The 13,746-nt window shown below is 40.7% G+C and overlaps 1 protein-coding gene across 1 annotated transcript in view; it reads left to right on the forward strand.

Annotated features, from left to right (window-relative positions):
• LOC139748904 (uncharacterized) overlaps positions 1-13,746 on the forward strand; it is an 85,126-nt gene that overhangs the window by 16,758 nt on the left and 54,622 nt on the right. The window lies entirely within an intron of this gene.

Below are 13,746 nucleotides of genomic sequence, written 5' to 3' on the forward strand. Positions count from 1 at the left end.
CAGAGCATCTCTATCAACTCTATCATATGCCGTCTCCAGATCCATAAATGCTACATACAAATCCATTTGCTTTTCTAAGTATTTCTCACATACATTCTTCAAAGCAAACACCTGATCCACACATCCTCTACCACTTCTGAAACCACACTGTTCTTCCCCAATCTGATGCTCTCTACATGCCTTCACCCTCTCAATCATTACCCTCCCATATGATTTACCAGGAATACTCAACAAACTTATACCTCTGTAATTTGAGCACTCACTCTTATCCCCTTTGCCTTTGTACAATGGCATTATGCACGCATTCCGCCAATCCTCAGGCACCTCACCATGAGTCATACATACATTAAATAACCTTACCAAACAGTCAATAATACAGTCACCCCCTTTTTTTAATAAATTCCACTGCAATACCATCCAAACCTGCTGCCTTGCCGGCTTTCATCTTCCGCAAAGCTTTTACTACCTCTTCTCTGTTTACCAAATCATTTTCCCTAACCCTCTCACTTTGCACACCACCTCGACCAAAACACCCTATATCTGCCACTCTATCATCAAACACATTCAACAAACCTTCAAAATACTCACTCCATCTCCTTCTCACATCACCACTACTTGTCATCACCTCCCCATTTGCGCCCTTCACTGAAGTTCCTATTTGCTCCCTTGTCTTACGCACTTTATTTACCTCCTTCCAGAACATCTTTTTATTCTCCCTAAAATTCAATGATACTCTCTCACCCCAACTCTCATTTGCCCTCTTTTTCACCTCTTGCACCTTTCTCTTGACATCCTGTCTCTTTCTTTTATACATCTCCCACTCAATTGCATTTTTCCCCTGCAAAAATCGTCCAAATGCCTCTCTCTTCTCTTTCACTAATAATCTTACTTCTTCATCCCACCACTCACTACCCTTTCTAATCAACCCACCTCCCACTCTTCTCATGCCACAAGCATCTTTTGCGCAATCCATCACTGATTCCCTAAATACATCTCATTCCTCCCCCACTCCCCTTACTTCCATTGTTCTCACCTTTATCCATTCTGTACTCAGTCTCTCCTGGTTCCCAAGTGTACTTTCGTGTAATGATCACATCATCAGGTGAGACACAAGAGAGAAATATAAGTCAGTTGATATACATCGAAGAGACGGAGCTAGGACGCCATTTGGTAAACATGTGATTGTCCAAAACATACAACAAGCGTTCATAAACTTATCATTTTACAAATTTTATCAACAACAAAGTCATCTAATTTGTATAGACCATCACTAATATTATGATTATAATTCTTTGTGCATTTAATAATAGAAGATTCAATGACATTTCTCTTGGTAATAGAGTTAATAACTGAGATGGCATTAATATAGTCAATACAATGATCATAGTTATTGACGTGATTGAACAAGGCATTTGATTCTTGTCCCGTTCTTATACTATATTTATGTCGCTTAAGTCTAACAGAAAGATCCTTACCAGTCTGACCAACATAGAAATTTATCACAGTCTCCACATGGCACTTTATAGATGCATCCAAGAGAATTTTCTGGTGAATTCCTGATTAAGATATTCTTTATGGTATTATTGTTGCTAAAGGCAACATTTACATTAAAGGATTTAAGCAACATGGGAAGCAAAGTGAAATCATTATTAAAAGGGAGAACTAAAAGATTCTTGGTGTCAATGGGAGGTTTTGGCTCAACTCTATAGAATGATTTCTTTGAACTTAAGGGATTTATCAGTGAAAGATCTAGGGTACTTTAACATATATAGATATAGAATATATCTTCTCAAACTCATCATCAATAAACTCTGGACTGCAAATACGTAATGCCCTAACGAACATAGATTGAAATGATAATTTAACTCTTATGGTGAGATGGGTAATAATGGATATATGAGCTTACACTGGCGGATTTTTTTGTATATGCTAAATTTAAACTTGTTTCCCTGCCTATGGATCATGCAATCTAAAAATGGTACCGTACCATTATTTTCATTTTCTACAGTAAATTTGATGGAAGGTACTAAATTGTTAAGTAAGAGGTGAAATATTTGTAAATTTTCATTTGTTGGCCAAACACAAAGAACATCATCTCCATACTTAAACCAAATTGCATTAGAAGGTAAGATATCCTTTAGTAATTTTGTTTCAAAAAATTCCATGTAAAGATTACTTAGTACAAGTGAAAGAGAGTTACCCATTGCCATGCCAAATTATTGAGCGTAATAATATCCATTGAATTGAAATACACAGTCTTTTATTCACAATTTTATCAGATCAATGAAAACAGACTTTGAAACAGGTAAATGAATATCATCCAAGACATCAAATGAATATTCTAAAAGGTAATCAACTGGAACATTTCACTAAAGTTACAGTTGCTGAACTTTTAGAATATTTATTAGATAACTTTTTGTTGATGAAATTTGTAAAATGATAAGTTTATGAACGCTCGTTGTATGTTTTGGAGAATCACATGTTTACCAAATGGCGTCCCAGCTTCGTCTCTTCGATGTATAGCAACTGACTTATCCTAGCCTCATTTTTTCGACGTATATCAACTGACTTATATTTCTCTCTGTGTCTCCCCTGATGATGTGATTATTACACGAAAGTGCACTTGGGATCTTATCGTGTTTCATTTTCCCCGTGGACTCAGAGGAATATATATATATATATATATATATATATATATATATATATATTTTTTTTTTTTTTTTTTTATCTTTTTTTTTTTTCCTTTGTCGCTGTCTCCCGCGTTTGCGAGGTAGCGCAAGGAAACAGACGAAAGAAATGGCCCAACCCCCCCCCCCCATACACATGTACATACACACGTCCACACACGCAAATATACATACCTACACAGCTTTCCATGGTTTACCCCAGACGCTTCACATGCCTTGATTCAATCCACTGACAGCACGTCAAACCCTGTATACCACATCGCTCCAATTCACTCTATTCCTTGCCCTCCTTTCACCCTCCTGCATGTTCAGGCCCCGATCACACAAAATCTTTTTCACTCCATCTTTCCACCTCCAATTTGGTCTCCCTCTTCTCCTCGTTCCCTCCACCTCCGACACATATATCCTCTTGGTCAATCTTTCCTCACTCATTCTCTCCATGTGCCCAAACCATTTCAAAACACCCTCTTCTGCTCTCTCAACCACGCTCTTTTTATTTCCACACATCTCTCTTACCCTTACGTTACTTACTCGATCAAACCACCTCACACCACACATTGTCCTCAAACATCTCATTTCCAGCACATCCATCCTCCTGCGCACAACTCTATCCATAGCCCACGCCTCGCAACCATACAACATTGTTGGAACCACTATTCCTTCAAACATACCCATTTTTGCTTTCCGAGATAATGTTCTCGACTTCCACACATTTTTCAAGGCTCCCAAAATTTTCGCCCCCTCCCCCACCCTATGATCCACTTCCGCTTCCATGGTTCCATCCGCTGACAGATCCACTCCCAGATATCTAAAACACTTCACTTCCTCAGTTTTTCTCCATTCAAACTCACCTCCCAACTGACTTGACCCTCAACCCTACTGTACCTAATAACCTTGCTCTTATTCACATTTACTCTTAACTTTCTTCTTCCACACACTTTACCAAACTCAGTCACCAGCTTCTGCAGTTTCTCACATGAATCAGCCACCAGCGCTGTATCATCAGCGAACAACAACTGACTCACTTCCCAAGCTCTCTCATCCCCAACAGACTTCATACTTGCCCCTCTTTCCAGGACTCTTGCATTTACCTCCCTAACAACCCCATCCATAAACAAATTAAACAACCATGGAGACATCACACACCCCTGCCGCAAACCTACATTCACTGAGAACCAATCACTTTCCTCTCTTCCTACACGTACACATGCCTTACATCCTCGATAAAAACTTTTCACTGCTTCTAACAACTTGCCTCCCACACCATATATTCTTAATACCTTCCACAGAGCATCTCTATCAACTCTATCATATGCCTTCTCCAGATCCATAAATGCTACATACAAATCCATTTGCTTTTCTAAGTATTTCTCACATACATTCTTCAAAGCAAACACCTGATCCACACATCCTCTACCACTTCTGAAACCGCACTGCTCTTCCCCAATCTGATGCTCTGTACATGCCTTCACCCTCTCAATCAATACCCTCCCATATAATTTACCAGGAATACTCAACAAACTTATACCTCTGTAATTTGAGCACTCACTCTTATCCCCTTTGCCTTTGTACAATGGCACTATGCACGCATTCCGCCAATCCTCAGGCACCTCACCATGAGTCATACATACATTAAATAACCTTACCAACCAGTCAACAATACAGTCACCCCCTTTTTTAATAAATTCCACTGCAATACCATCCAAACCTGCTGCCTTGCCGGCTTTCATCTTCCGCAAAGCTTTTACTACCTCTTCTCGGTTTACCAAATCATTTTCCCTAACCCTCTCACTTTGCACACCACCTCGACCAAAACACCCTATATCTGCCACTCTGTCATCAGACACATTCAACAAACCTTCAAAATACTCATTCCATCTCCTTCTCACATCACCACTACTTGTTATCACCTCCCCATTTACGCCCTTCACTGAAGTTCCCATTTGCTCCCTTGTCTTACGCACCCTATTTACCTCTTTCCAGAACATCTTTTTATATATATATATATATATATATATATATATATATATATCTTTTCTTTCATACTATTCGCCATTTCCCGCGTTAGCGAGGTAGCGTTAAGAACAGAGGACTGGGCGTTTGAGGGAATATCCTCACCTGGTCACCTTCTCTGTTCCTTCTTTTGGAAAATCAAAAAAAAAAAGACAAAAAAAAAAACAGGAGGGGAGGATTTCCAGCCCCCCGCTCCCTTCCCTTTTAGCCGCCTTCTACGACACGCAGGGAATGCGTGGGAAGTACTTTTTCCCACCTATCCCCAGCGATATATATATATATATATATATATATATATATATATATATATATATATATATATATATATATATATATATATATATTTCATACTATTCGCCATTTCCCGCGATAGCGAGGTAGCGTTAAGAACAGAGGACTGGGCCTTTGAGGGAATACCCTCACCTGGCCCCCTTCTCTGTTCCTTCTTTTGGAAAATTAAAAAAAGAAAAAAAACGAGAGGGGAGGATTTCCAGCCCCCCGCTCCCTTCCCTTTTAGTCGCCTTCTACGACACGCAGGGAATACGTGGGAAGTATTCTTTCTCCCCTATCCCCAGGGATATATATATATATATATATATATATATATATATATATATATATATATATATATATATATATATATATATATATATATATATATATATATATATGGGGAGGTGATAACAAGTAGTGGTGATGTGAGAAGGAGATGGAGTGAGTATTTTGAAGGTTTGTTGAATGTGTTTGATGATAGAGTGGCAGATATAGGGTGTTTTGGTCGAGATGGTGTGCAAAGTGAGAGGGTTAGAGAAAATTATTTGATAAACAGAGAAGAGGTAATAAAAGCTTTGCGGAAGATGAAAGCCGGCAAGGCAGCAGGTTTGGATGGTACTGCAGTGGAAATTATTAAAAAAGGAGGTGACTTTATTATTGACTGGTTGGTAAGGTTATTTAATGTATGTATGACTCATGGTGAGGTGCCTGAGGATTGGCGGAATGCGTGCATAGTGCCATTGTACAAAGGCAAAGGGGATAAGAGTGAGTGCTCAAATTACAGAGGTATAAGTTTGTTGAGTATTCCTGGTAAATTATATGGGAGGGTATTGATTGAGAGGGTGAAGGCATGTACAGAGCATCAGATTGGAGAAGAGCAGTGTGGTTTCAGAAGTGGTAGAGGATGTGTTGATCTAGTGTTTGCTTTGAAAAATGTATGTGAGAAATACTTAGAAAAGCAAATGGATTTGTTTGTAGCATTTATGGATCTGGAGAAGGCATATGATGGAGTTGATAGAGATGCTCTGTGGAAGGTATTAAGAATATATGGTGTGGGAGGCAAGTTGTTAGAAGCAGTGAAAAGTTTTTATCGAGGATGTAAGGCATGTGTACGTGTAGGAAGCGAGGAAAGTGATTGGTTCTCAGTGAATGTAGATTTGCGGCAGGGGTGTGTGATGTCTCCATGGTTGTTTAATTTGTTTATGGATGGGTTTATTAGGGAGGTGAATGCAAGAGTTTTGGAAAGAGGGGCAAGTATGAAGTCTGTTTTGGATGAGAGAGCTTGTGAAGTGAGTCAGTTGTTGTTCGCTGATGATACAGCGCTGGTGGCCAATTCATGTGAGAAACTGCAGAAGCTGGTGACTGAGTTTGGTAAAGTGTGTGAAAGAAGAAAGTTAAGAGTAAATGTGAATAAGAGCAAGGTAATTAGGTACAGTAGGGTTGAGGGTCAAGTCAATTGGGAGGTGAGTTTGAATGGAGAAAAACTGGAGGAAGTAAAGTGTTTTAGATATCTGGGAGAGGATCTGGCAGCGGATGGAACCATGGAAGCGGAAGTGGTTCATAGTGTGGGGGAGGGGGCGAAAATCCTGGGAGCCTTGAAGAATGTGTGGAAGTCGAGAACATTATCTCGGAAAGCAAAAATGGGTATGTTTGACGGAATAGTGGTTCCAACAATGTTGTATGGTTGCGAGGCGTGGGCTATGGATAGAGTTGTGCGCAGGAGGATGGATGTGCTGGAAATGAGATGTTTGAGGACAATGTGTGGTGTGAGGTGGTTTGATCGAGTAAGTAACGTAAGGGTATGAGAGATGTGTGGAAATAAAAAGAGCGTGGTTGAGAGAGCAGAAGAGGATGTTTTGAAATGATTTGGGCACATGGAGAGAATGAGTGAGGAAAGATTGACCAAGAGGATATATGTGTCGGAGGTGGAGGGAACGAGGAGAAGTGGGAGTCCAAATTGGAGGTGGAAAGATGGAGTGAAAAAGATTTTGTGTGATCGGGGCCTGAACATGCAGGTGGGTGAAAGGAGGGCAAGGAATAGAGTGAATTGGATCGATGTGGTATACCGGGGTTGACGTGCTGTCAGTGGATTGAATCAGGGCATGTGAAGCGTCTGGGGTAAACCATGGAAAGCTTTGTAGGTATGTGTATTTGCGTATGTGGACGTATGTATATACATGTGTATGGGGGTGGGTTGGGCCATTTCTTTCGTCTGTTTCCTTGCGCTACCTCGCAAACGCGGGAGACAGCGACAAAGCAAAAAAGAAAAAAAAGATATATATATATATATATATATATATATATATATATATATAATATATATATATTATATATATATAATATATATATATATATATATATATATATGTCTCCCGCGTGAGCGAGGTAGCCCAAGGAAACAGACGAGAAAAAGGCCAAACACACCCACCATACACACGTCCACACGCGCACATATACTTACCTATACATCTCAACTTATACATATGTAAGCATACACAGACATATCCATATATACACATGTACATGATTTATACTTGCTGCCTTTATTCATTCCCGTCACCACCCCGCCACACATGAAATGACACGTCCATTCGTTCACATTTAGTCTTTAGCTGTCATGTATAATGTACCAAAACCACAGCTCCCTTTCCACATCCAGGCCCCACAAAACTTTCCATGGTTTACCCCAGACGCTTCACATGCCCTGGTTCAATCCATTGACAGAACTTCGACCCCAGTATACCACATCGTTCCAATCACTCTGTTCCTTGCACGCCTTACACCCTCCTGCATGTTCAGGCCCCGATCGCTCAAAATCTTTTTCACTCCATCTTACCACCTCCAATTTGGTCTCGCACTTCTCCTCGTTCCCTCCATCTCTGACACATATATCCTCTTTGTCAATCTCTCCTCACTCACTCTCTCCATGTGACCAAACCATTTCAAAACACCCTCTTCTACTCTCCCAACCACACTCTTTTTATTACCACACATCTCTCTTACCCTTTCATCACTTACTCGATCAAACCACCTCACACCACATATTGTCCTTAGCATCTCATTTCGGACACATTCACCCTCCTCCGCACAACTCTATAGCCCACGCCTCGCAACCATGTAACATTGTTGGAACCACTATTCCTTCAAACATACCCATTTTTGCTTTCCAAGATAACGTTCTCGACTTCCACACATCTTTCAACGCTCACAGAACTTTCGACCCCTCCCCCACCCTGTGACTCACCTCCGCTTCCATGGTTCCATCCGCTGCCAAATCCACTCTCAGATATCTAAAACACTTCACTTCCTCCAGTTTTTCTCCATTCAAACTTACCTCCCAATTGACTCGTCCCTCAACCCTTCTGTACCTAATAACCTTACTCTTATTCACATTTACTCTCAGCTTTCTTATTTCACACACTTTACCAAACTCAGTCACCAGCTTCTGCAGTTTCTCATCCTAATCAGCCACCAGCGATGTATCATCAGCGAACAGCGACTGACTCACTTCCCAAGCTCTCTCATCCACAACAGACTTTATACTTGCCCCTCTTTCCAAGATGTTACATTCACCTCCCTAACAACCCCATCCATAAACAAATTAAACAACCAAGGAGCCATCACGCAATCCTGCCGCAAACCAACATACTCTGAGAACCAATCACTTTCCTCTCTTCCTACTCGCACACATGCCTTGCATTCTTCAAAAAAAAAGTTCACTGCTTCTAACAACTTGCCTCCCACATTATATATTCTTAATACCTTCCACAGAGCATCTCTATCAACTCTATCATATGCTCTCTCCAGATCCATGAATGCTACGTACAAATCCATTTGCTTTTCTAAGTATTTCTCACATACATTCTTCAAAGCAAACACCTGATCCACACATCCTCTACCACTGCTCTTCCCCAATCTGATGCTCTATACATGCCTTCACCCTCTCAATCAATACCCTCCCATATAATTTCCCAGGAATACTCAACAAACTCATACCTTTGTAATTTGAGCACTCATCTTTTTCCCCTCTGCATTTGTACACTGGCACTATGCATGCATTCCGCCAATCCTCAGGCACCTCACCATGAGTCATACATACATTAAACATAATTACCAATCAGTCAACAACACAGTCATCCCCCTTTTTAATAAATTCCACTGCAATACCATTCAAACCCACAGCCTTGCCGGCTTTCATCTTCCGCAAAGCTTTTACTACCTCGTTTTTACTACATCGTTTCTGTTTCCCTAACCCTGTCACTTCGCACACCACCTCGTCCAAAACACTCTATATCTGCCACTCTATCCTCTAACACATTCAACAAACCTTCAAAATACTTACTCCATCTCCTCACATCACCACTACTTGTTATCACCTCCACGTTAGCCCCCTTCACAGATGTTCCCATTTGTTCTCTTGTCTTACGCACTTGATTTACCTCCTTCCAAACCATCTTTTCATTCTCCAAAAAATTGAATGATACTCTCTCACCCCAACTCTCATTTGCCCTCTTTTTCACCTCTCACTTTTCTGTTGACCTCCTGACTCTTTCTTTTATACATCTCCCAGTCATTTGCACTATTTCCCTGCAAAACTCGTCCAAAAGCCTCACTCTTCTCTTTCACAAATAATCTTACTTTTTCATCCAACCACTCACTCCCCTTTCTAATCTGCCCACCTCCCACGCTTCTCATGCCACAAGTATCTTTTGCGCAAGCCATCACTGCTTCCCTAAATACATCCCATTCTTCCCCCACTCCCCTTACGTCCTTTGTTCTCACCTTTTTCCATTCTGCACTCAATCTCTCCTGGTTCTTCCTCACGCAAGTCTCCTTCCCAAGCTCACTTACTCTCACCACTCTCTTCACTCCAACATTTTCTCTTCTTTTCTGAAAACCTCTACAAATCTTCACCTTCGCCTCCACAAGATAATGATCAGACATCTCTCCAGTTTCACCTCTCAGCACATTAACGTCCAAAAGCCTCTCTTTCGCGCGCCTATCACTTAACACGTAATCCAATAACGGCTTGTGGTCATCTCTACTACTTACATACGTATTCTTATGTGCGTCTCTCTTTTTAAATCAGGTATTCCCAATTACCAGTCCTTTTTCAGCACAGATATCTATAAGCACTTCACCATTTCCATTTACAACACTGAACACCCCATGTACACCAATTATTCCCTCCACTGCCACATTACTCAACTTTGCATTTGAATCACCCATCACTATAACCCAGTCTCGTGCATCAAAACTACTAACACATTCAATCACCTACTCCCAAAACACTTGCCTCTCATGATCCTTCTTCTCATGCCCAGGTGCATATGCACCAATAATCACCCATCTCTCTTCATCCACTCTCAGTTTTACCCATATCAATCAAGAGTTTACTTTCTCGCACTCTATTTCATACTCCCACCACTCATGTTTCAGGAGTAGTACTTCTTTTTCCCCTACTTTTGTTCTCTCACTAACCCCTGACTTTACTCCCAAAACATTCCCAAACCACTCTCACCGTTTACCCTTGCGCTTCGTTTCACTCAGAGCCAAAAATCCTGCTTCGTTTCCTCAAACATACAGCCTATCTATCCTTTTTTCTCAACTTGGTTACATCCATACACATTTAGACACCCCAATAATATATGAATAGATGAACAAATGAATATATATATATACATATATATATATATATATATATATATATATATATATATATATATATATATATATATATATATATATATATATATATATATATATATATATATATATGTATATATATATATATATATATATATATATATATATATATATATATATATATATATATATATATATATATATATATATATATATGTATGTATATATATATATATATATATATATATATATATATATATATATATATATATATATATATATATATATTATTTTTTTTTTTACTATTTTGCTTTGTCGCTGTCTCCCACGTTTGCGAGGTAGCGCAAGGAAACAGACGAAAGAAATGGCCCAACCCACCCCCATACATAATGTATATACATACACGTCCACACACGCAAATATACATACCTATGCATCTCAATGTACACATATATATACACACACAGACACATACATATATACCCATGTACACAATTCACACTGTCTGCCTTTATTCATTTCCATCGCCACCTCGCCACACATGGAATACCATCCCCCTCCCCCCTCATGTGTGCGAGGTAGCACTAGGAAAAGACAACAAAGGCCACATTCGTTCACACTCAGTCTCTAGCTGTCATGCAATAATGCCCGAAACCACAGCTCCCTTTCCACATCCAGGCCCCACACAACTTTCCATGGTTTACCCCAGACGCTTCACATGCCCTGATTCAATCCACTGACAGCACGTCAACCCCGGTATACCACATCGATCCAATTCACTCTATTCCTTGCACTCCTTTCACCCTCCTGCATGTTCAGGCCCCGATCACACAAAATCTTTTTCATTCCATCTTTCCACCTCCAATTTGGTCTCCCACTTCTCCTCGTTCCTTCCACCTCCGACACATATATCCTCTTGGTCAATCTTTCCTCACTCATTCTCTCCATGTGCCCAAACAATTTCAAAACACCTTCTTCTGCTCTCTCAATCACGCTCTTTTTATTTCCACACATCTCTCTTACCCTTACATTACTTACTCGATCAAACCACCTCACACCACACATTGTCCTCAAATATCTCATTTCCAGCACATCCACCCTCCTGCGCACAACTTTATCCATTGCCCACGCCTCGCAACCATACAACATTGTTGGAACCACTATTCCTTCAAACATACCCATTTTTGCTTTCCGAGATAAAGTTCTCGACTTCCACACATTCTTCAAGGCTCCTAGGATTTTCGCCCCCTCCCCCACCCTATGATTCACTTCCGCTTCCATGATTCCATCCGCTGCCAGATCCACTCCCAGATATATAAAACACTTTACTTCCTCCAGTTTATCTCCATTCAAACTTACCTCTCAATTGACTTAACCCTCAACCCTCCTGTACCTAATAACCTTGCTCTTATTCACATTTACTCTTAACTTTCTTCTTTCACACACTTTACCAAACTCAGTCACCAGCTTCTGCAGTTTCTCACATGAATCAGCCACAAGCGCTGTATCATCAGCGAACAACAACTGATTCACTTCCCAAGCTCTCTCATCCATAACAGACTGCACACTTGCCCCTCTTTCCAAAACTCTTCCATTCACCTCCCTAACAACACCATCCATAAACAAATTAAACAACCATGGAAACATCACGCACCCTTGCCGCAAACCAACATTCTCTGAGAAGTAATTACTTTCCTCTCTTCCTACACGTACACATGCCTTACATCCTCGATAAAAACTTTTCACTGCTTCTAACAACTTTCCTCCCACACCATATATCCTTAATACCTTCCACATAGCATCTCTATCAACTCTATCATATGCCTTCTCCCGATCCATATTTGCTACATACAAATCCATTTGCTTTTCTAAGTATTTCTCACATACATTCTTCAAAGCAAACACCTGATATACACATGCTCTACCACTTCTAAAACCACACTGCTCTTCCCCAATCTGATGCTCTGTACATGCTTTCACCCTCTCAATCAATATCCTCCCATATAATTTCCCAGGAATACTCAACAAACTTATACCTCTGTAATTTGAGCAATCACTTTTATCCCCTTTGGTTTTGTACAATGGCACTATACAAGCATTCCGCCAATCCTCATGCACCTCACATTAAATATCCTTACCAACCAGTCAACAATACAGTCACCCCCTTTTTTGATAGATTCCACTGCAATACCATCCAAACCCACTGGACCTAAGTTGGACTTATTGTTCCTATTAGATCCATAGCTATTTACCCTAAGCGTTTCTCATGATAGAAGTTTTACCTAATGTAACCATAAATACCCTTCCTTTTGGCATTGTACGTTGATAGGCATCACACCAAGGCACCACCTCTACGCATCCCTATCAACTGGCTGGTATAAACTATTCAGTAATCTGTCGATAGCTTCTTCTACATCGGAGTAGATTCCCACTGGGCTTTCCTGGACCAACAATATAACCTCCCACATTATTTTGGTAGCAAGAACTGTTTTATAGAAATCTTTCTATACACACTATTGACGAGCCTCCGTCTAAATGTCCCCAGACTTCCCATTCTCGTTGATAGTTCCCTGGGTGCAAATACTGAGTGACGTGTTAGCTTTTGGCTCCTTTTGATGAAAGAGAAATTCAGATGTCATATTGTGATTCATAGCCACCCTCAGTGGCTTCTGGTCTCCACAGATAGAACGGTATACTCTCCACGCTCCGTAATGTCCCGGAAGAGGGAGTCGCTGTGACCGAGATGAGATTAGACACCACTGTGGTGAGCTGATCGGAGTAGCACCTCACCAGACACACCCTCCTGACGGCTTGCCTTCGTCGGCATCGCCTCCACAGGCGTCAGGGGAGTTGCTGACTCGGGAATCTTCCTGACAATCAGGTCACAGACGGCGTCCTGCATGTACATAGCGTCAACTCACCCTCTTCAGCACAGCGCTGAGTCATGGGTGCAAACGACTGGGCAAATTCGGATGGTTCTCTCGATAAAGATATGTATCTCAATAAAACCCGTCACCTGCTCTGGCAGGGCGGATGTTGCCTTCATCCTCCATCCTCGCTCCAGTAACTCAAGTGTCCCGTAGGTTATCACTGATGAAGTTTTGATCGTGGAACAATCTGCAGTCAA

This window comes from Panulirus ornatus, chromosome 6, assembly GCF_036320965.1.
Source record: "Panulirus ornatus isolate Po-2019 chromosome 6, ASM3632096v1, whole genome shotgun sequence".
In the NCBI taxonomy this organism is placed as follows: domain Eukaryota; kingdom Metazoa; phylum Arthropoda; class Malacostraca; order Decapoda; family Palinuridae; genus Panulirus; species Panulirus ornatus.